General features: G+C 37.8%; 1 long non-coding RNA gene and 1 pseudogene across 1 annotated transcript; both read right to left on the bottom strand.

Moving 5' to 3' along the window:
• Nucleotides 1–7,131: 7,131 nt before the first annotated feature.
• Nucleotides 7,132–8,787, bottom strand: LOC118800582. Its single transcript, XR_005006254.1, has 3 exons — nucleotides 8,751–8,787; nucleotides 8,580–8,642; nucleotides 7,132–7,262 (listed from the first exon to the last, which is right to left on the bottom strand). It is a non-coding gene; the product is annotated as an uncharacterized LOC118800582 (long non-coding RNA).
• Nucleotides 8,788–8,901: 114 nt separating this feature from the next.
• On the bottom strand, nucleotides 8,902–22,403 carry LOC118800583 (annotated as a pseudogene).
• Nucleotides 22,404–23,347: the final 944 nt, after the last annotated feature.

The raw sequence follows: 23,347 nt of genomic DNA, 5'->3' as shown, positions 1-23,347 counted from the left end.
AAATCCTAGAAAGGGCCCATGTTTAACATAATATAGAATAAAATCATGCATTTAAAATCATTAGTTTTGTATTTGTTTACTAAAAAAGTAATTATTAATAATTACTAGTAATTATTGCATACAGATTCAGAAAACATAGCTGTTGATCAAGTTAAATTGCAAAACTGTCACATACATAGTTGGCTTGATCTCAGGAATGTATGTATTTTATAAAGACATACTGAATGGGTTGACACCTATGTTTTAGGGACATACACAACTGTTATTATTCCACAGACTCCTTATGTACAATTTTTCAGACATTTCTGTCATCTCTGATATAAAACAAAATGTCTGAGAAATTACATTCTAAACCCAGTTGTACAGTGCTCCAAGGTCAGATTTAGCCTCTATTTCAGGGGCCTCTCCACATGGCTCAAGAATTTTTCATCCACGATGCTTTAAAATTAATGCAGAAAACATTATACTGTGACACAAAGCAGATCATCTGCGTAAGGACCAGCAATATATGTCCTTGAAGATGTACACACAAAGACTGCAGATAATGACCTATCACAGAGGAGAAGCTTTCACTTTTAAGGGGGAGATATCGAGTGACTGGTACAGTTAAAGCATTAGTTTAATAAGGTCAACTGAGCTTCTATTTGGCAACGAGCTGCCAAGAGATTTTACATGCTAACAATCCTATATCACTCTAAAGTTTGTGAAATCTGTTCTTTCTTCGCCTTATGTTCCTATTTTCTGGCTTAACCACATCTTTTCTTCCTGCAGTTACTACACGTTCCCTACATCTACCAGCATTTCTAAGGCATGGTAGCAACTTTTATTTACCTCTCTTTCTCTGGCATGTTGCTGGTTTGTTTACGCTCATTTTTTTTCATTTGTAATCGTCTAAGATGAACATGTGTGTCTTTAACTGAAGTCAGTGTTTTAAACCTAATATTATTATTATTATTATTATGTCTGTGTTTCTCATGACTGACTGTTGACTGACTGTAATAACCTTTGGTAAAGAACAGTTTTGTGACGTTTTTAAATGTTTTCTCACGGAGGGTGCATATTGACTCAAGTACAGATGTTGACTGAATACCTTTTCACAAGTAATATTTAACCAAGAGTATTTCTGCTTTTACTCAAATTTACCAACATCTGTCTTACACAACAACTAAGCTGTGTCTTTTGTCCACCCTGCTTCTCGCTGATTACCAACTCCAGAATAAGCCAGAAAAATATCTCCAAGCAATAAAAGCAGCATGTTTACTAGATTCGAGAGGCTTGAATGCTTATACAAATGCAGTTAGCCAACATAAATGTGCCTGTATCTGTTTCAGTTGTTGAAGCTAGTCTTTTAAACCTTTACCAAATGTTTTCTCTTTTACAGCCATCCACTGCTGCTTCTGGTTCTCAACTGATCAGGAATTGTCCCAGGTGCTTTAATTTATACTATCTTTATGGTATTGCTCTTTGTAATATTACATATCATGCTAAATATTTTATTTATTTTGTCTGTCTTTTAGCACAAGACATTGTCAATATTATGTATTTTAACATGTATTTGACTCATCTGCTTTGCTTTTCTCTTTGCTTTGCAAAACTGTTGTATGAAAACAATAGAACTTTAAAGATTGTGTGCTATTGTAAAAGACATAGTACTATGTTATTCACAGTAACCTGCTTTTGTATTGTTTTGCATATACCTTTGTTTTTCTTGTTACTTTGTAGATTTATTTGATACTGTTTACTGTTTGTTCAGGATTCTTTATCCTTATGTTTTGTATGGTGAGTATTTATTGCTAATTTTACTCACTTATTTTTTTCATTTTAGATGCAGTCATGAAGAATCCATCTTCACAAACTGCAAGTGACAAAGAAATTGACCAGAGACCTTCACATCTGTCAAGAGCTGAGTATATTTAACAGGTAGGATTCAGATATTCATTCTCTCTCCCAAACATACTCTACATAAATGCTCACTGGCTATTTTTTACAGTACTCCTGGCTTACAGACTGGAGTCCATCTGTTTCTTTGTATACAGTGCCCCTCCCTTTCCCTTTTTACAGGGCCACCACAGAGCAGGTATTATTCATCAAACATTCTCAGCAATGCAGTGACACTGATGTGGTGGTGGTGTGTTAGTGAGTGTTGTGCTGGCATGAGTGGATCAGACACAGCTCCTGGAATTTTTAAACACTGTGTCCACTCACTGTCCACTCTATTAGACACTCATACCTTGTCAGTCCACTTTGTAGATGTAAAGTCAGAGACGATAGCTCATCTGCTGATGCACAGTTTGTGTTGGTCATCCTCTAGTCCTTCATCAGTGGACTATTCTCAGCCCAGGAGTGACATTGAGGTGATTAAAACATTGCTGTATCTGATACACTAGTACCACACTTACTATATCAGTATCACTGCAGTGCTGAGAATTAACCAATAATACCTGCTTTTTGGCGGTCTTGGCAGGTCCTGATCATTGATGAATGATGTGCAACGGGGGTAAAAAAGTATGCAGAGAAAAAGATCAGCTACAATTTGCAATTGCAGAACTACAAAGTGCACATATATATTAAATAGACCGGATTCAATAGAAAAGTAAGTAAATACAAGGCAGCATTACCTAATAAAGTGGCCAGTAAGTGTACACATATAATCAAGCACAGTGGTGTAATTTAATTTGTATTTTTTGTCAACAATGTTGTAGCTGTTACCTGCTATTCCACTCAATATGTCTGGATTGTGTGTAAGTTGTTTATATTTTGCTTAGGCAGTTAATGCAATTGTTTCTAAAGGATTTCTATTATCAGTTCATTTATGCTTACCTCTGAACACATGTGAGCTTTAAGAATTGTGAACTTTTCAAGACATTGTGGAATTATAATGAATATATTACTACCATAATCAATAAGAAATCCATAATCATATACCAAAAAGTGCATTAACAAAAGTGTATAAATCCTCTCACTAAGGATAGGCCTTGCTGTATGTAGGTTGAGGGATTTCGCAATGGAGAGTTTCTGAAGCTTCTAGAAGCTAGTGCTTTGTTGTAAGGGCAAGCTGACCGTAAAGAGTGCGCCAAGCTGATAGGGAACCGGACAGTATCAGTGTTGGAACCAGTTTCAAAAACATAATTTGATTAAAAACATTGAGACGATGGGAGTAGCTTGGAATAGCTGAGCATGCAAGTTTTTTTTAAAAAATTCAAGGACATGTACAGGTTGAAATAAGGGTTTCCAACTGAAGTGTAAAAGTAAGAAATAATGGGAACCAGTGTGAAATAAGAAAAGGTGAGAGGGAGGGGGCGATTGCTTCATCGCCCCCAAACAGGGTATAAAAAATGATGTCTCTGTATTGTGCATTTCATTTCGTTGTCCGGAGCCATCTTGCCACCTGAAGCTCAATAAATGAAGAGGGCCTTTTCCGTCCTTCACAAAGAACTCTACGGCTGAAGTCTTTTATTCAACTTTCTTTTATTTTTGACTGAACTTTATTTTATTCTGCATTTATGATGAGAACAAACAACTGGATTTATTAACAAACTAAAACATAGTTATAGAACAGATTAGTTTTAATTTTCCACATGTTGGGGCTCAGAGCGAGCGGGAATTGCACTTCGTCCCGACAACATGATGCAGCATGTAGTGTCTTAATATATGATATTGCATATATTACTTTCTTAGAACAGTGACAGATTATTGATTGATCAGTTGTGATCACCTGTGTTGTACTTCTTCTCCTCTTTGCTTGAGACTAGCTGTACATTAGTACAACAAATATTCTTATGTTAGCTCAGCTAAATATTTTAGTGCTGACAGATATCAGTCATTTATGTAAGTTGACCAAACAAGATAAAGCCAGGGAAATTGGTATTAGAATTTTTTTCTTGTGCAAACTCATTTTTTTACTGTGTAGGTGCAGAAGGTGGTTGCCAGGTTGTTATGCTTGCTAAGGTGAACTATGTGGTTGCTAAGATGTATTAGGTGGTTCCTAAGGTGTTTGTTGGCAGTTGCTAGGGTGTTTGTAGGTGGTTGCAAGGGTGCACTTGATGGCTGCTAGGCTGTTTCATGGTGCATACTAGGATGTAACAATTGGCTGCTAGGGTGTTTCTAAGTTGTTGCTAAGGTGTCTGATTGACTGGAGGCATCTGCGCATTTAGGCTACTAGTCGACAGAGGTGAAACAAATGCTGATGATGTCTTAGTGTTGAAATGTGTCCTTGTTTACTTTTCACTCCCAGACTCTATTAATTATAAGTGACCTGCAGAACTGTATTGCTGAATGCTGTTCCAGTAATCATCCAACATCATGTCCATGTGGACTCTATCCCATGTTGAGCACCTTCTTTAGTCAAGTCTGGACTCAGTGACTCATTATTCTTGATCAGCCAGGGCAAGTGGCTAATTCTTTTCCTGATCTTTATTCATTCCACCATGGATTATTCTTTATATATCTGGACACGTGCTGTTTTTTCATCATCTCAACACTGCTTTGTGAGTATCCTGGACAATTTTTTTGATTCAAAAAATTTGACCACCACCTGACTATCCACTAGTACTGTCAAACCTTTTTCAAGTAAAGCCTCATTTCTTGTTTTTTACAGTGAGTGTCTGGCTGGTTGTGTTCTGTTACACACCTTGTGAGTAGCACATGAAATTCAGGTATGTGTTTTAGTATAAAGTGTCTTTCACTTGATGGATTCTGCTGGTGGCTGTGAGTTGGTCTGGCTCTCACAGTGCTGGAGGTTTTAGTGGAGAGAACACCAAAAATCACCACACTCTTTTTAAGCAAATCTGTCTTGTGTGAATAAATTAATATTCTTCATAAACACAACCCACTTATTTTCATAGCAATACAAATATTTCAAACGGACATGCGACAAATATTAAACCATTCAATTTATTTCAGTTTTACAGTTATGAGTGATTTTAATGAAAAATGTATGTCCAAGTTTCATACATATGTTATTGAGTAGCTCAGCCAGTAAAGGTTCTACAGGTGCTGTGTGGAGCTCTAGTGTTTAGGGTTTGAGAACCATTTTGTGGTTTGGATGTGCAGTAATTTACAGAGCTGTCTGAAGGTGGAACACGTTCTGAAAATCTCAGTTTTCTAGAATAGAGATCTGATGCCAGCTTCTAGTAATAAGACTGAACTACCTCTGTTGAATTAGACACAAAGCTGTTTAAATAGGCTGCACTGTGACTCTTAACTCCTCCGATGTCACGTTCTACCGCCTTGGAATGAAAAATTCAGTGGTTGTTTAGATACATACCTGAAAAAAGGTCAGCCACAAAACATGTTCTTTCAATGCTGAACTCAAGATTGTTGAATTTTTTTTTTTGTGAATATTTGTGTTTGAATTAGAGCAACATTAACCAGGTCAGATTTTCAAACTAGACGAGCCATTATGCTTAGATTGTTCAGTGCTGCAGTTCCAGAACCCCAGAATGGAAATGTGGAGCATAAACCAACACATGGAGCATTAATGGTTAGAATTATTTACAGAGTAACTTGAGACATTGCAAGCTTAATCGACTCAATACACTGCAGACATATAGCACAGAGCAGCTTTGTGTGATGATTGAGTTTGAGCTCTTTCTGTCTTTAAATGTAAATTATCCTGTATATTTGCTCTCACTTGGTAAATCTGACATTACTGAGAAAGTGTCAGACTGACAGCAACACAGCTTAGTGAACTCTTATTTACTCTTCCTGATGGGAATCAACCACTATTACATAAACACTCTGTGCTGCAGAATGGAAACTGTAATTATTTCTATTTTTAGATTGATTAAAGATATTGCTCAGTGTGTAGCAGGAATGCTATTAGCATGTATGCTATTACTAAAATACTGCTATACTGTTTTAAACAATCAAACAGTGTATTGTTTTGGTTGTGTCCGCAATACCTGATAATAAATAAAGTATTTGATCTATCAAAGATGTGAGGGAGATCAAAATTGTATGTTTAATTCATTAACTTATCTTTCCAGCTGTAAACAAATAATTTTAGCATTACTCTGAAGTCCTCTGTCCTTCATGAAAACACAATGCCAATATTCAGCAACACACCAGTCAGGTACTGCTTTGTGTTACTAGCATACTAGTAACTAGCATAGCTTTAACCAGTGAGCATACAAATATTTTTCTTCTACAGTGAGTTTGCACCCCTGTAGTCACATGATCTAAACATGACTTCACCCATGTGTGGCCCTCTGCGTTCCTAAGATAAATTGGTTATGAAGCCATTTGAGACTTAATCTCTAATGTGTTTATGTTACGAAAGAAACTGAAAGAGAACAACAAATCACTTTTATACAGAGCATTTTTTTACAATATAAGAAGTAAAAAGTGGAACTGGGCAAAAGTGGATTTGAAGTGTTTTTGAGGTTTGAATTGATGTAAAATATTATGTTTGTTCATTTAAACAAAACACTGCTTTGCATTGTTTCATTTAAAGTATCAGAATAAGTATTTATTTTAAACATGTAAATTTATTTAGCCTAAATTTTTGCCTTGTGTTGTTTTATTCGTGGTATTTATTTGGGTTGAAAAAAAAAACAAGAGTAAAAATATTGTTTGAGTAATTGTGTTTTACTACTGATTATTTTATCATTTTATTATATTAAGGGGATGACCAAAACAAATACAATAAATAGTTATAAGTGGCTGCTTGATTTTAGTGCCAACACTGAAAATTAAAAACTGTTATACAAGTCAGTTACAGTGAAACAACACTTTCCTCTTTCTGACTGATGATCACTGAACATTCACTTCTGACCAGAACATCTTCCAGTTCTTTACCATCAAAATGATCTACAGTGAAAATGAACAGCCCTTTACTTTAATACATTCAATCCAAACCATCATTTCCTTAAATTTTAATTAAAAAATGACGCTATTGGCAAATGATGACCACATCCGATACAAAATGAAGATAAAAAAGTTGGATTAAGAGATCAAAGTACGATCATAATCATTTTGATGGAATAATTTAATGAGATGAGATGTCAGTAAATGTTTCTAAGGTTGGAAAAAGTCAAAGAAAGTAGTAACAATTTGTAATTTGTTTACATAAATTAGGGGATTTAGGGGGTTTAAAACACTATCTCATTTATTCTCCATGAAACATTTTGACTTGTGATGATAAAATCATTTCTTGTGTTTGAAGAAGTTTGAATGTAGTTTCCTGAGGAAAGACACTGGCTGTGGTCTCTCAGTCACATGATTCATCTCTGTCTGAGGCTCCTCCTCCACGTCATCATAGTCTGGAAAATAAGTACATTTAACTCAAATAACACATCTTTATTTTATAGCACACTGTATGTGTAAAACAGTAAATAGAGCACTGTGTAGGTTCTGTTTAGTACTGCAGGCTGCAGCTCAGCTCATTAAACTCAGCCTGAAATCAAAAAGGACCTTTTTTACCTTGTTGGTTCATGTGTCTTGTCATATTAGGCACAATTCATCATATCAGTTAAAAGGTAAAAATCTTGTTTTCCTTTAATCTTCTTTCAAAATTTAATTACTTTTGCTCACATCTTTTTTACCTGATTCTGACAAATATAATAATATTTACAGATAATTTCATGTTGAACTCCTCGTCCAACCACCTGTTATCAAGAGAAAATGTTAAGCTAACTATAATATATATAATGTGTTTCACTTACGTAGTTATAATGTAATTATATGGAAAGAACATACGTCATGATTCACACTGACCCAGTGAATAAAGTGTAAAAATATTTAAAATGCTGTTTTTTAGAGATAGAGGTATAGAGGTGCTATGTTGCTAGTTTCCATATGTTTTCAAGGGTAGTTTCCATTTGCTAAGTTGCTCAATAAGAGTGAGATGGTGGGGAACCCACACTGGAAAAAACAACTCATCAGTCCTACCTAAAATATTACTTTGATTAAAAGAATTTAGGTTAAATTTATTTAGGTTAAATAAAATTAGTTAATTTACTTTTTACCACATTAAGTATTTTTTTTATGTTGAACTGATGAGCCATTTTTTACAGTGTAGCTGTGTTTAAGCTGTGTGGGCAGCACAAGTGACATCAGCCTTGTGATTGTTCATGCAAGGCTGTCATGTCTTCCAACAAACTTAAACAGAAAAAGAAGAAATTCTGACAAAATACATCAGTTACTGTACATTAGAAAGTTATTCATTAGGCAGACTTTATACATGTGTAGATGTAGAGAGGACTGATTACTTTTGCCAAACTGACAGTGTTGCACTACTGATATTCAGTATTACAGAATGACCCACCCAACTCTGCTGAAGAATTATTCAAGTGCACACTTCATAGTCACTGACACAAACTGTACTCAGAGTGTGCAGGTTAATAAGATCAATTAGTCATTTGAACTGAGTACATGAATACATGTGGCTGCACTTCATGTGTGAATGGACAGTGCAGTAAAAAGAGTCTGAGGACACAGTTTATATATCATAAGCCATAGATAATGTAAACATGTTTTCAGCAGATTTCCTGTACACTTGATGTAAATCTCTCACTCCACCCTCCTCACTCATGTAAATCTGCAATGTAGCAACATAAACAACAAGATCAGCCACTTACCTTTTACCCCTCCTACATCCTGTTCAGCTATGATGACATCATCATAGTTCTCTGGTGTGTCCACTAAACGAACATGGGAAGATAAATTATATCAATAAGAAGCAAACCTGACATTTTTACCTTGTTAAAGCTTCAGCTTAAAATTATTTGTCCACATTAAGAAAAATGTACCTGTCATAATGTTGGAGTTTGGTTCAGCGGTAACAGCATCATCATAGTTATTTGTCATGTCTTCTGTCAAAATGTAGAGATAAATGACATTAAAATCAGCTTCAGTATCATCAGTGACTGTGTTCATGTTTGAGATTACAGTGTTGTTACATTACAAACCTGTTACAACAGCTGAGCTCTGATCAGCAGTGATGACATCATCATAATTCTCTGCTACGTCCTCTACACCAAAACACAGAGATATTTAAAGCATATAGAAAGATACAGATTTTAGATTTGTCAGGTATTTCAGGTATATTTTACTGAATGTTTTGTCTTTATGAGACTACTATTGATTGAGTTCATAATTTGAGCTCCATTTGAGTTTTATTTACATAATAATATGTATAGACACAGATGAGTAAAAACGCTATGACCACTTAAGTGAATAATGTTGATTATGTTATAACAGTGCATGTCAAGGTCTGGGAGATATTAGACAGTAAGCGAACAGTCGGTTCTCATAGTCGTCACGTTGAATGCAGAAGAAATGGGCAGACATGAAGACTTGACTGACTTTGACAAGAGTCAAACAGTTATGGTCAGAAGATGGTAAGGTATGTGGGGTGATCCCAGTCAGCAGTGGTGAGTACCTGTCGGCAGTGGTCAGAGGAGGGACAAACCAGATACCAGCAACAGGGTGTTTGGTGCCCAGTGAATGACACAGCACACAGTGTTAGGGAATAGTTTGAAGACCATGAAGAAGAGTTCAAGGTGTTGCAGTGGCGTCCAAATTCCCCAGACCTCAATCCGATCAAGCATCTGTGGGATGTGCCGACAAGTCCAACGACCTGCTGCTAATGTTTTTGTGTGGTCATAATGTTTTGGCTCATCTATGTAAATTATTTATGAAATACAATGTAATAAATTTAATAATCAATTTTTGTCCAGATTTTGTGGACATGATGATGACATGATGATTTGCTGGAACCAAAATATCTCCCTGCATGTAATTGTGGACTGTATCTGTAGGGGGCAGTAAAGCTCCATAAATTAGTTATTACAGTTAATGAATATTTGGTTATTCTGTTTTTACAGCATTTGTTCTGAACTTTTTTATCTCTACTTAATTTCAACTTCTTTCTAAAGTAAAACTCCAAATTAGAGACACACCTGCTACACTATCAGAGATGTGTCCAGTAGTGATGACATCATCATAGCTCTCTGCTGTGTCCTCTTTTGCTGATTCACCTAAATCAAAGCAGACTGACTTTACAAACAGTTCAATCATATTTTTACATTGTGGTTTAATGTAAAGATAAAATCAGGTGATGAATTAATAAAAGAACTCACTTATCAGGCCACTGGTAGTGACATCATCATAATATTCTGCCTTTACTCCAGTCAGAGACTTTTCTGCAACAAGAGAAAATGTGTTGTTAATGTTATTTATATTAGTTTTAATTATATTTCAAAAAAAAAAAAGAAAAAGAAAAAAAACATTCAGAGCAGTTTTTACATGACAATTTTCAAAATCCTGAACCCATTAAGATTATGGAGGAAATCATTTTTGACAGAAACTTTTAAAGTACAGATGAATCAAATCGTTAATCAGAGAAACAGATTAACTGATAAAAAGCACTGAGTAACTGGTAAAACTGCTGTGACATTTCTTAGTATATTCAGCATCTATCAGCATAGGACCTGTAGTTTGTTGGGCTCTATTATTCTCTTCTTTGGCATATTTTTGGTCTAAAATGTAATTATAGACCTCAGTAGTGAGAGGAGTGACCAATCACAAAGCAGTATAGATGCTATCCCCCAAAAACACAAACACATAAAAAATAAATCAGTAACTAAATGTTAAAGACAAAGAATGTAAGAATATAAAAGTAAAATGTAAAAGTAAACTGTAGATTTCTTTACTCACTAATATATTGTGAGCAGAAGTAAAATGAATTATCCTTTGAAAAAAATCAGGAAAGTACAAATACTTCATCATCTTACTGAGTACATGTGCCTTAAGGAATATAATAATTAGTTACTACCCACCTCCAGTGCCATTATTGGTTTTACTCTAGACTGAAGCGTTGGAAAAAAATAAACCTACACCAAGAAATTCTCGTTTCTTAATGGTTAATATTTGTCAGTTGAATAGAGTTTAACACACACATGTTCTGGTCCTCTTACCTGAGAGAAGCTCCTCATCCACATCCTCATATCCTGAATGCTGTTCTTCAGAGAGGACACTTCCTGTTAGAGGAGAGCAGAACAGAACATCAAACACATTCAGAATACAGAACCACCCACAACACAGCTGTGGATCACTGTGAACTGGGTTAATGACATGAAATAATATTAGTGCAAACAGTAGAGGGCGCTCTCAAAAACAACACTCAACACCACACACACGTACACACACACACACACACACACACACACACACACACACCTCTTAGAATGTAGATATACAGGAAACCTTATTTAATGTAGATATACATTTAATTTTGTGACTGTAAGAACATGTTCTAATTATTTTGCAATTCAGAGAACAGAGTGTAAGGAAATCATGATAATTGGCAATTACAGAATATTTAAATACAATAATAAAATAATAATAAAGGAATATTTAAAAATGCTCATCACAATTAAACTTTTATCACAATTTTTTTTAATTTACCAGTTTATCACATATTTGCATTTCAGGTCTTTTGGAAACACTGTTTTGATCATCACAATACTTTTTTTTTTCTTACCACAAGATGCAGCAGAGGATCAGTAATCATTAAATTTAGTAAAATTGAGCTTAAAAGTTGTAAAGTGCAATTTTCATTGTACTGATAAGCTGAGATAATAGCTGCCATTTTAAAGGGTCCCTTATCATATGTAACTGAATTTGCTTCACCTTTATGAAATAAAAGAGTCTGATGTCGAATGTAAACAATAAACTTTTAAAATATACCATTTAAATCCCGATTCAAAGAGTCCATTTACGGAAACTCCGCTGCAAAAACAGCCTGTTTTAAGTTCACTGTTTCTGTGATGTCACGAAAACCAACACATTTACATATTTCCACATATTCCACATATATATATATATATATATATATATATATATATATATATATATATATATATATATATATATATATATATCACTGTAGAAGGTGAGTAGGCATGTTTACAACACATGCAGCAATAGTTACATTTTTTGAAGTGCCCCTTTAAGACAAGGCAGGCCAAACTGTGTGAAGCAGAGTGTGATCAGCTCATTACAACATTAGTTACTTTGGGGGGGCTTGCTAAACATTTCATTTTTGCTTTTATATACTTCAGTTGCTTGATTTGATTTTTAAATATTGATACTTTTTTGGCTCCTAGCATCCATATTTGATTGAGTGAGATTTAGACACAGTGGTTATACTTTTACTTTAGTGTAGTTTATACTTTCTGCATCCCTGATGAGGCTTTTGGAAAAATATTATTCTAACAAGGCACATAATATCTCAATATTATAGTGTATCAATTTTATCTTCACCCCTACAAGAAAGCCAAATAAAACACATCTGACTATAAACTGCAGAGAACAAATTTATGTGCATATTTATTTCAAATATTGGATTTATTGTAAACATTCTTTGCATAATACTGACAGAATCATGAATTTATATGAATTCTCTAATTATTAAATGGGGATTGTGATGCTTGTCAGTTTCCGGCTGTTTAATAAACACACGTTTTGGTCCTCTTACCTGAGAGAAGCTCCTCATCCACATCCTCATATCCTGAATGCTGTTCTTCAGAGAGGATTCTTCCTGTTAGAGGAGAGCAGAAGAGTCATCAAACACGTTCAGAATGCAGAACCACCCACAATCCTCTGAGTGCTGTGGATCACTGTGAACTGGGTTGGTTACAGCAAATAATATCAGTGCAGTCTCAGACCGTAGAGGACGCTCTGAGATACAACACTCTCACTCACTCGATCACTAACACACACACAAACACATACCAAAACACAACACTCTCTCCCTTTTTAACTTCCTCTCTCTCACCCACACACCTGCAGCTGTGTGGTTTCTCTGTATGTACTAAAATGGAAGTTTTACAGGAATTACACAGTTTAACTTCAGCTGTCTAATAGATGCTTATCAGCAGAATTAACTCACTGCACTACATGTAGATCTACTCACATTACTGCACATTACATCTAATATACACTAAACTCTCATTTAACTGATTTTGATTACATTTATTTCATTTCTGTTCAACTGTTGAATCAAAAAATTCAAGAACATTAAATATCGCTGTGATCAGTGAGACTGAGCAGGTATAGCTGGTGTCTTCTGTTATGTCTAATGTTAATAATAAGTATAATAAGTTAATAATAATAATAATAATAATAATAATAAAAAGTATACTTTAATTTAATACAATAATCCTCATGTGGAACACTCCATATATCATTCACCTCTTTGAGTCGAGTCATTTCTTTTAGTGATGTATCTGCGGTCGATCTCCTCATAGACTGCCTCAGTCAGAGTCTTACGCCTCCTCTTAGAGAGCACTGTGAGGGAGACAGAGAGAAACATGGAGCCAGTTCAGTAGAAGAGAAGACTGATGACAGATTGAAGGACTAATGATGTTTAGAGAATGTACAGAAAGTGGATTGTAGATGATCTCTGAATCTCTCTACCTCTCCTGAGCACTCTGTTCTGGTAAAACAGCACAACCAGAAGCACTAAGGCCAGGAAGAGCACCGCTCCCAGAACCAGGAGAGACATTGGATAGATGGACGGAACAGCTGCTGGAAGAGTTTGTGGAGGAGTGTTTGTTCTCTTCACTGTCTGACCAACTGAAAATAAAAATATAGAATAGAAAATGTGTAAATCACTTAACAATCTATTCAGAAACAATTAGAAAAATGACCAAAGAGACAAAAAGGTACCTGTAGTGGTGAAGGTGATGGTTGTTGTTATGGGTGCAGTAGTAGAAAGTACAGAAACGTCTGTAAATACAGAAACAAAACATAAAAACAAGCAACGACCAAAGCACAAAACCCAAATATTGACTGAAATTGGAGCTGGATAGTCTGATTCTAATGTTACAGGTAAAGATGTACATATGCCAAACTACTTTTAGACAACATTAGCAAGTTCACTTTCATTGCATTCCTGGAGATTAATAACACTGGGATTAAAGTGAATGAAAAACTTGAAAATCCAGCAGCTCCTCTGACCTGCACAGGAGACTCCAGCGTGCTTACTGTGGGAGCAGTCAGTGTGGTTCTTCAGGGAATGAGGACAGTCCAACAGGTGAATCTCATTCCCTCTACACTTCACTCTGTTCAGCCAGATAGGCCCTTCACCAGCACCAAAGAAAGCACTCAGCGCCGGCCCACAGCCCAGCTGCCTACAGACCACCTGAGCCTCCCTGATGTCCCACAGATCAGCACAGATGGAGCCCCATGTTTTATTATGATACACCTCCAGCCTCCCAGAGCAGCTTCCGTTTCCTCCCATCAATCTGAGTGGAAGGTGATCTACATCACACACATCACACACGAGGATATACCGTAACAAACAAGACAACAACGAACAAACAAGACTCATTACAGAATTAATAACTGCAGAGCTTAACACTACAACATAGTTTTTTAATCTGAGAATCATTAATGTTTGAATGAAGAAGCAAAATGACATTTGTAACATTTGTTTGATTAAAGGTCTGCTCTAGTTAATGACATATTGTCTATATTAATTTTTAGTTCTTACTTGAGCACTGTCTGTGATGAGATGAAGAACATTTCAGGTGGCTTCGAAACACACGATCATTTTTCTCTTCTGTGAGTATATTAGGATAATTCATTTGTCATTGAGCTGTTACACAAAGATTTTGCTTAAATATTTATTTCTCTAGAACATTCAGTTCTGTTGATTGATTTGGTCTGGTGGCACTCAGAAAATAACAGAAAACGATTTGACATTCTGTTCATATCATCTTACAAAGCCATTACAAGCTCCATACCTGAGCATGTAATTTCAGCCACCTCGTTGTTTCTATCACAGTAGTTCTGTCTCCAAGGTGAAGATGGACAATGCCACAGAGTGGAGTCATGACTCCTACATTTCAGATTATCCAGCCAGTTAGGAGCTGATTCCACTCTTGCTTTGGTAGGTCTCTCACTGCCAGATCTTCCACAGTTCAGCTCCTGACAGATCAAACTTGCTGTTTCTTCATCCATCCCATTTACACAAACATTACCCCAGGTTCCATTGTAGAACACTTCCAGATTCCCCAGACAGCCCTCAGTGAGTCTGATCTCTTTAAACTCTGATGGGAGAAAGATTAAAAGCTTAATTCTCAGTTATTAATGAAGATATTTTTGGTATGTTAAGGAATTTTTCATTTATTTATTCATTTATTCATTCAGTATCTAGTATTTTTTGAAAAATGTTCATTAAAGCCTGCAACTTCAGGAAACATTAATATCATTTTACCTGAGCACATGATTCCTACATCGTCCTTGTGTCCACATTCATCCTCTCCACACAGCTGAAATCTGCAGTTCCACAGGGACGTCTCGTTCCCCTCACACTCCACCTCATTCAGCCATATGGGTCCAGTTCCAGGTCCAAACTGGGCAGGTACCAGAGCACTGAGGGCCACTCCACACTGCAGCTGTCTGCAAACCACCTGCGCATCCTTAATATCCCACATGTCATCACTCACTGTCCCCCATGAGCCGCTGTGGAAAACTTCCAGCCTTCCTGCACAGTCTCCCCCAGAACCAACCAGCCTGATGGAGCTGTGAGCTGAATTAAACTTACCTACACACACACACACACACACACACACACAGTAATTCAAGTTCTTCATGCTATAGTGGACTGCATCCAATAAGCTCACATACCCTGAAACACCACTTGCACTTTTAAAGTGAATGAATTGGGGAATTTTCTCCAGCAAACGCACCTTCATTGTCTGTTTTTGTGAGTTTTGAGTTTCAGTTTGAAAAGTCTGAGTGAGTGTGGAGAAACTGTTCTGATATAATGGCATTGTCATGAGAACATTTAAACTGGAAAGAATTCTGTGAAATAAGGTTATTGATAGTAACATTTACAAAATATAGAGATTAATGAGTGAATAAATTGCCTTCATGACCTTATATACAAATTATCAGTTTGGGTTTTACATATACAAGTATAAAATTTCATTTTTTTTTTTTTTTAAATCATATAAAATGTCCTTGGCAATGTTAAGATGTATTTGGTTTCATCATAACAAATATGAACAATTCTATTAAATTCATTCTAAATGCAGTCCCTCACTACCAAAACAAAAAGTTTTAGTCCATAGGCAGAGTCTTATTTCATTCACACCCCTGAATTTTAGAGCAGGAAGTGAGACTGCATCCCTGTCCCTCATGGCCGCATGGTGAGCAGTTAGATTCCATTATTGTAAAGTAAATGTGTCCCAAAGTCATTACACAACCTTAAGAATTGTAACTATCAAAGGACATTGTGGCATGCGCCCGCCCCCTGGGCCCCGACGATGAGGGCCGCGAGAGCCGGCAGGAAGGCGGGGCCCGAACACACAGCGGCGACGAACCTTGGCGAGGACAGCAGGGAGAGAGCCGTGAGTGGGGGAGGGGGCGGAGCGCAAAGCCCGAGCTCCGCCAACGAACGCGGGTCACGCGAGTGACGTTATGAGAAGGAGGACGAAGACTATGGTGCCGGCCACGAGATGCCCAGGCCCCGCCCCCTGTGCCGCAGCGAGGCCGCTTCAGGATACCTTACGTTCGACCCAGGCAGCCGCGCTGCAAGCTGGGGGCGGTGACGGGGAGGCGGAGCAGCGAGCTCTCGTTCCCTCTCGGCTCAGGTGCTCACGCTGCCATTAATGAGAGCCAGTTGATGCTTGTCCGTCTGTCTCTCTCTCAGCTCTTTTAAAAGGCGCTCACGCTGCCAGCCAGATCAGCATGAGCACCCGAGCCGAGAGGGAACCCTGTGTGCTCTCGCGGCCGTCATCATCGGGGTGTGTTTTGTGTTTTTATGAGTGATAATTTTATTTTATGTGAACAAAGCTATGTTTGCTGGTTATGTACTGGTTAGCGTTTTTGAGTTCTGCTCAAAACTATCTGAAATTCTAACCACCCAAACAGTCACTACTGAAACAATTGCTGAAGTTTTGTTAGTGCCATGATTGTTTCAGTACTACCAAATTGGAATGGTCAATCATTTATATTAATAAAATTAAGATTGTTTACTTAGTTTATTGCTCCCCCACCCCCCCCCCATGACACACCTCCACAAGATGAGGTAAGTTAATCTTCTGACTGTGAAATGATTAAAATTAAAATGCATTTTTTAGGCATTTTAAATAATTAGGTGTGTTAATACTGACCAGAGCAGGTGACTGAGAGCTGTTCTCTGGAGCTGCAGTTGACTGCTTGTGCACTGCTGCAGTTCCCCAGATGAGCTTCACTTCCAGTACAGTTGAAACCCATCACACACATGTGACTGTGATCAGGTCGGGTTGGAGAGGAGCTGGAGAAGTTGAGCACAGAGCCACAGCCCAGCTGTCTGCAGACCACAGAGGCCTCAGACTCACTCCAGGAGTCCAGCAGAACACTCCTCCAGTCCTGCCTGAAGTAAACCTCCACTTCCCCCTCACACTCCATCTCTCCAGACAACCGCACGCTTCCTTCATGAGACACCACAGGGGAACCTGAAAAGGAGGGATTGATTGATGGTGCCAATGACACACTCATTTAGTAAAAGGGTGGGTTTTACTTTAACACGCAGTGCACAGTTTTAAGAGCTCACTTTTGCAGATGACTCCAGCATCCTGTTTATGAGAGCATGGAATTCGACTCCATGATGAAATAGGACATTTTGACAGGTGTGTTTCGTTCCCCTGACAATCAAACACATCAGCCCAGATCTGGCCACTCCCCTCCCCAAACCAGTCTGATCCCAACACAGCAACAGCACTCCCACACTTCAGCTGACCACAGAGGACGCTGGCAGCTCTCATATCCCAGCTTACATCACACACTGTGCCCCACTCACTGAGGTACTGGAGCTCCACTCGACCAGAACAGGAGTCCAAGCTGTTCACCAGCCGAGCCCCTGTGTAACCTGAATCAAAATCACATTAAAGGAATAAACATGAATAAGAGCAGTTAATTGCCATTTATTGTGACAAACTGTGGCTGAGTTTACTGGTAGTAAATAAAGAAATATCTTTTAAAGTGAATCTCATTTAAAAATGAATACTTTACCAGCACACACCAGTCCCACATCACTGTCATGAGTGCAGTTGTGTTTGAGCGAAGATGATGTTGGACAGAAGTACATCTGAGATTCATTGCCTCTACACTGAAGCTCCTCTGACCACACCTGACCCTCCCCTCTGCCAAAAGCAGCTGCTCCCAGCACCTCCACAGGAAGCCCACAGCCCAGCTCTCGACACACAACCACTGCATCCTGCTGGTCAAAGTCAGCATCACACACTGTGGACCAGGTCTCTCCATGAAGCACCTCCACTCTCCCAGAGCACAGGTGGACTCCATCAGCAAGTCTGGACTTTCTGTGACCTGTGAGTATTTTAATAATGTTAACACTGTGCACAATATAGAGAAAGAAGTAGATTTTCTTAAACCTGACACTTGGTAAAAACTGGAAATAATATGTATTGTAATTTCAAGCTTTTTGGGTTTGTGGTTTTCCATTTCAAGATTTTCAGACAAATGCCAGAAACTCCCACATATGTTTTTTCTTTTTTCTTAAAAAATTATATTGATGATATGATGATACTCAGGGGGAATACAAACTTTGTGGTTCAATCTCATGACTCACATTTGGTTGACTCTCTTAATATCTTAATATAGATGCAAACGAAAACAAATTTAATTCCTTTACATTAGCTAATAGGGGATATTTGACAATCTTCAGGTGGAATTAGTGATTTAATTCTCCTAATGGTCTAACACATAAACCAAACCCTCTGAATGATGTGATCATATAAAACAAGCTCTCTTGATCAATTTTTTTACAGTTTATGTCTAGAGGAGGTCTTATAAAAAAAAATCTGTACAAACTCTGCATAGGAAGGTGGTATCTTTTCTATATACTGTCAGTTTTCCTATCTGAATTTCATTTGAGTGATTAGCTAGAAGTTGCAGTCTGCAGTGGAAGAGCTGTGTGTGTTGAGGGCAGTGTTAGGCAGTGTACTGCTTTTTGCCTGGAAACAATTCAGGAATTCATATTATTAACTCTTTCCTTTTAAAATAGGTGAGCTTTTTATTTCACAACTAATATTTTTCATTACTTTCACATTTTCTGCAATTAATCTTAATGTACCCCATCCGAGAGCCACTGGTGTAAAAGATCAAAGATAATAACATTTAAAATCTTTAGAAAATGAATATTATAGTAATGATGATATTAGACATTTGTTCATTCATAGATGTGATCACTGACTGCAGCTCACCTGAGCAGATGACTCCAGCATCTTCACCATGATTACAGTCATGTTTACCCCATCCCTGTGATTTACAGTTCTTTAGTGTAGACTCAGATCCACTACAGTCCACTTCATCCATCCAGATTGGTCCTGATCCTGGTCCAAAATGAGCATTACTCAACGTAGCTACAGCGTCTCCACAGCACAGCTCTTTACACACCTCTGCAGCATCATTTATATCCCAGCGATCACTACACACTGTTCCCCACTGTCCTCTATGAAACACCTCCACTCTCCCAGCACAGCGACTGCCACCATCCACCAACCTCACACTGTCTGTACAACAAACACAAAGAGACAGAGAGAGAGACAGACAGACAGAGAGAGAGAGAGAGAAACTCAGCACACTCAGCTCCACACCATGGTTAAAAGTAATTGAACAGTTACTGTGGTGCTAGGAGAAATGAATGGGAAGTAGGAATCACAGTCATACCTAATTACAAATAAGTATTAATTGCATTAATGATTATTTCGAAATCAGAGGAAACTGCAGTGAATGTCATTTCATTATTAGCATAACAGTTTGACTTGTTGAGCTGTACAGGTTTAAAATAATTACGATGCACAGCAGCACAACAGATACATGTTAAACCTCAGTGTAAACCTTTTAAAACCTTTAACTAAAGTAAATCATACAGTAAGTCATATGAAATCAGATACATTTTTGTTACAGTAAATCCATAACAACGGCAAACTTTTTTTCAATCTACAAATGTAGTCCTTACCAGCACAAACCAGACCCACAATACTGTCATTGGAGCAGTTGTGTTTGAGTGAAGATGATGTTAAACAGAAGGAAATCTCTGATTTGTTGCCTCTACACTGAAGCTCCTCTGACCACACCTGACCCTCCCCCCTGCCAAAAGCAGCTGCTCCCAGCACCTTCACAGGAAGCCCACAGCCCAGCTCTCGACACACAACCACTGCATCCTGCTGGTCAAAGTCAGCATCACACACTGTGGACCAGGTCTCTCCATGAAGCACCTCCACTCTCCCAGAGCAGTGAGAACCACCAACCAGCCTGACTCCACCTAAAATATTAATATGCAGAAATAGAAATCTATTAATTAGACAAACATTTATGATTGAGAAAAATGTTTTCATGTGCTAAACCAGTTTGGGATCACCCAGACATCAGAATCACTAGGCTGTCATTGTAATTCGTTGTCATTGCATTGTACAAATAGGTGATCTATTTATTAGCTATAAAGTGTTGATGTTTAAAAAAATTCTTTTAATAAATATTTGTTTTATTACAATGAGTTTGATGTCTCAGTTTGTTTTTATTTGACACCAAAAACGTAAGTGGTTATGTAGTGATGAATACCTGAACAAATGACTCCAGCATCTTTATTATGATCACAGTCATGTTTACCCCATCCTGGAGAAATACAGTTCTTCAGTGTAGACTCTAAACCATTACAATTAACATTATTCATCCAGATTGGTCCTGATCCTGCTCCAAAATAAGCATCACTGAGTCCATGTAGAGCCTCCCCACATCTCAGCTCTCTACACACAACTGCAGCAGCATTCATATCCCAGCTATTATCACACAATGTTCCCCACAGTCCTCTATGAAGAACCTCCACTCTCCCAGCACAGCGACTGCCACCATCCACCAACCTCACACTGGCTGTACAAAAAGGAGGGAGAGAGATAAATACAGTGCTGTCCACAAATATTGGCACACCTGGTAAACATGAGCAACGCAGGCCTTAAAAGCATTTTTATTGCTTATCCTTCTGATCTTTCATTCAAAATGTTAACAAAAATCTAATGTTTTTTGAAGTACAATGACTGAAAAAAGTCTTACCAGGAAATAAATATTTTTCTCACATATGTGTCACAATTATTGGAACCCCCTGATTTAACACTTTCTGCAGCTTCCCTCTGCAAAGATAGCAACTCTGAGTCCTCTATAATGCTTAACGGGAATGAGACCATTTCTCCATACAGAACCTCTTCAGATCCTTCAGGTTCCGAGGTCTACACTGTGTTTTATGGGGTTTAAGTAAGGCGACTGGGTTGGCCATGGCAAAACCTTGATTCTGTGGTCAGTGAATAAATTTTGTGTTGATTTTGAGGCGTGCTTTGGATCAATGTCCTGCTAGAAGATCCACGTTTCCTGGCTAAAGCAGTCAAGTTTTGATTTTATTTCTGCTGGTACGTAATGGAGTCTGTGATACCATGTTTCCAGATAAATTGTCCAGAGCCTTTGGTCCCGCAGTATCACAGATCCACCACCATGCTTCACAGTGGAGATGAGGTACTTTTCTGCATTGCTATCTTTGTGTCCACACCAAACTCACTACTGCTGTTTGTTACCAATAACCTCTATTTTGGTCTCATCTGACCATAGAACACAGTCCCACTGAAAGGTCCAGTAATTTGGGCAAGCTGCAGGAGCTTGAGTTTGTTGGTCCTTGATAGCAAAGGCTTTCTTCTGGTAATCCCCCCCAAACAACTTGTGGTTATTTAGGTGGTGTTTGACTGTAACTTGGGAGGTGCTCTGACCCCAGTACCTAACTAATGTTTTCAATAGTTTTGCTGTTTTCTTGTAGCAATTTCCTGGTTTGTGCAGCTCAACATCTTTTTGTCATACATCACTGCTGTATTCTCTCATCGTTGTCTTAGTGATGGATGACCGAGGGAATTTGGCCTGTGTTTCTTCATATATATTCCCCAGTGAAACAGGAGGTCGTGGCAGACCGTTTAAGTGTTCCTATTAACTAAGTTGAACTTTAAAACATGAAATATGAATGAGAATACATGTCAGTTAGATTTCACTCTTAAGAATTTATAGGGGTGCCAACAATTGTGAAAAATATTTATTTCATGACAAGATTTAGTTTTTCTGTCTATAATCATAACTTAAAGGTTGGATTTTGATAATACTTTGAAATAAGTAATTAAGAATATTTTTACAGCTCATTTTGATCATGATTACAATGGGTGCCAAAATTTGTGGAGGGCACTGTATGACATGTAGTAGATTAAATAAAAGCAGGTAGAAGTAATAGATCTATATGTTCCTCTTACCAGCACACATCAGGCCCACATCATTGTCATGGGAGCAGTTGTGTTTGAGTGAAGATGATGTTGGACAGAAGTAAATCTGAGATTCATTGCCTCTACACTGAAGCTCCTCTGACCACACCTGACCCTCCCCTCTGCCAAAAGCAGCTGCTCCCAGCACCTCCACAGGAAGCCCACAGCCCAGCTCTCGACACACAACCTCTGCATCCTTCTGGTCAAAGTCAGCATCACACACTGTGGACCAGGTCTCTCCATGAAGCACCTCCACTCTCCCAGAGCAGCGAGAACCACCAACCAGCCTGATTCTTCCTGAAATATTAACATGCGAGAATAGAAATGAATTAATTTGAGAGGTTCTTTCATGCATTAAAAGTAACACAGGTCAACACACCTATGGTCCAAAAGCAAGTTGTTTACTATGTGAGTGTTCATGTTGGAAATAAACAGATTACTCATTAAATACTATCTTGATGATTTTTTTAAACTACACTTTGTTTGCAGTAGCAGCTCAGGTTGGACAGACATGATTTACGATCAGTGGCTTAGGTGTCAAGCTCCATTGTTGGTTGTCAAGCAATTAAATGAGGACAGAGAAGCAAGAGAGACAAGGAGATCAAGCATAAACAGGAAGACAGAGAGAGAGAGAGAGAGAGAGAGAGAGAGAGAGAGAGAGTGAGAGAAAGAGAGAGAGAGAGAGAGAGATTTCAGGAAAATGGAAAAAAAAGGAATGAACAGTCACTGTGGTGTTGGGAGAAATGATTGGGAAGTAGGAATCAAAATCATACTTCAATACAAATTAATATTAATTACATTCTTATTTAGAAATCAGAGGAAACTGCAGTGAACATAATTTCAATATTTGTGTAACAGTTTGACATGTTCAGCTGTGCAGGTTTAAAATAATTATGATGCCCAGCAAACAGATACGTGGTAAACTTCAAATGTAGTGTAAACCTTTAATTACAGTAAATCATAAAGTAAGTCACATAAAACAGATGACTTTTTATTTTCGTAAATCAACGGAGAGCAATTTATTTTTACAAGCAAAAACAAGG

Source organism: Colossoma macropomum, unplaced genomic scaffold (genome assembly GCF_904425465.1).
Source record: "Colossoma macropomum unplaced genomic scaffold, Colossoma_macropomum, whole genome shotgun sequence".
In the NCBI taxonomy this organism is placed as follows: Eukaryota; Metazoa; Chordata; class Actinopteri; order Characiformes; family Serrasalmidae; genus Colossoma; species Colossoma macropomum.
Note: the sequence above shows the minus strand (reverse complement) of the source record. Positions and strands in the feature narration are given on the sequence as shown.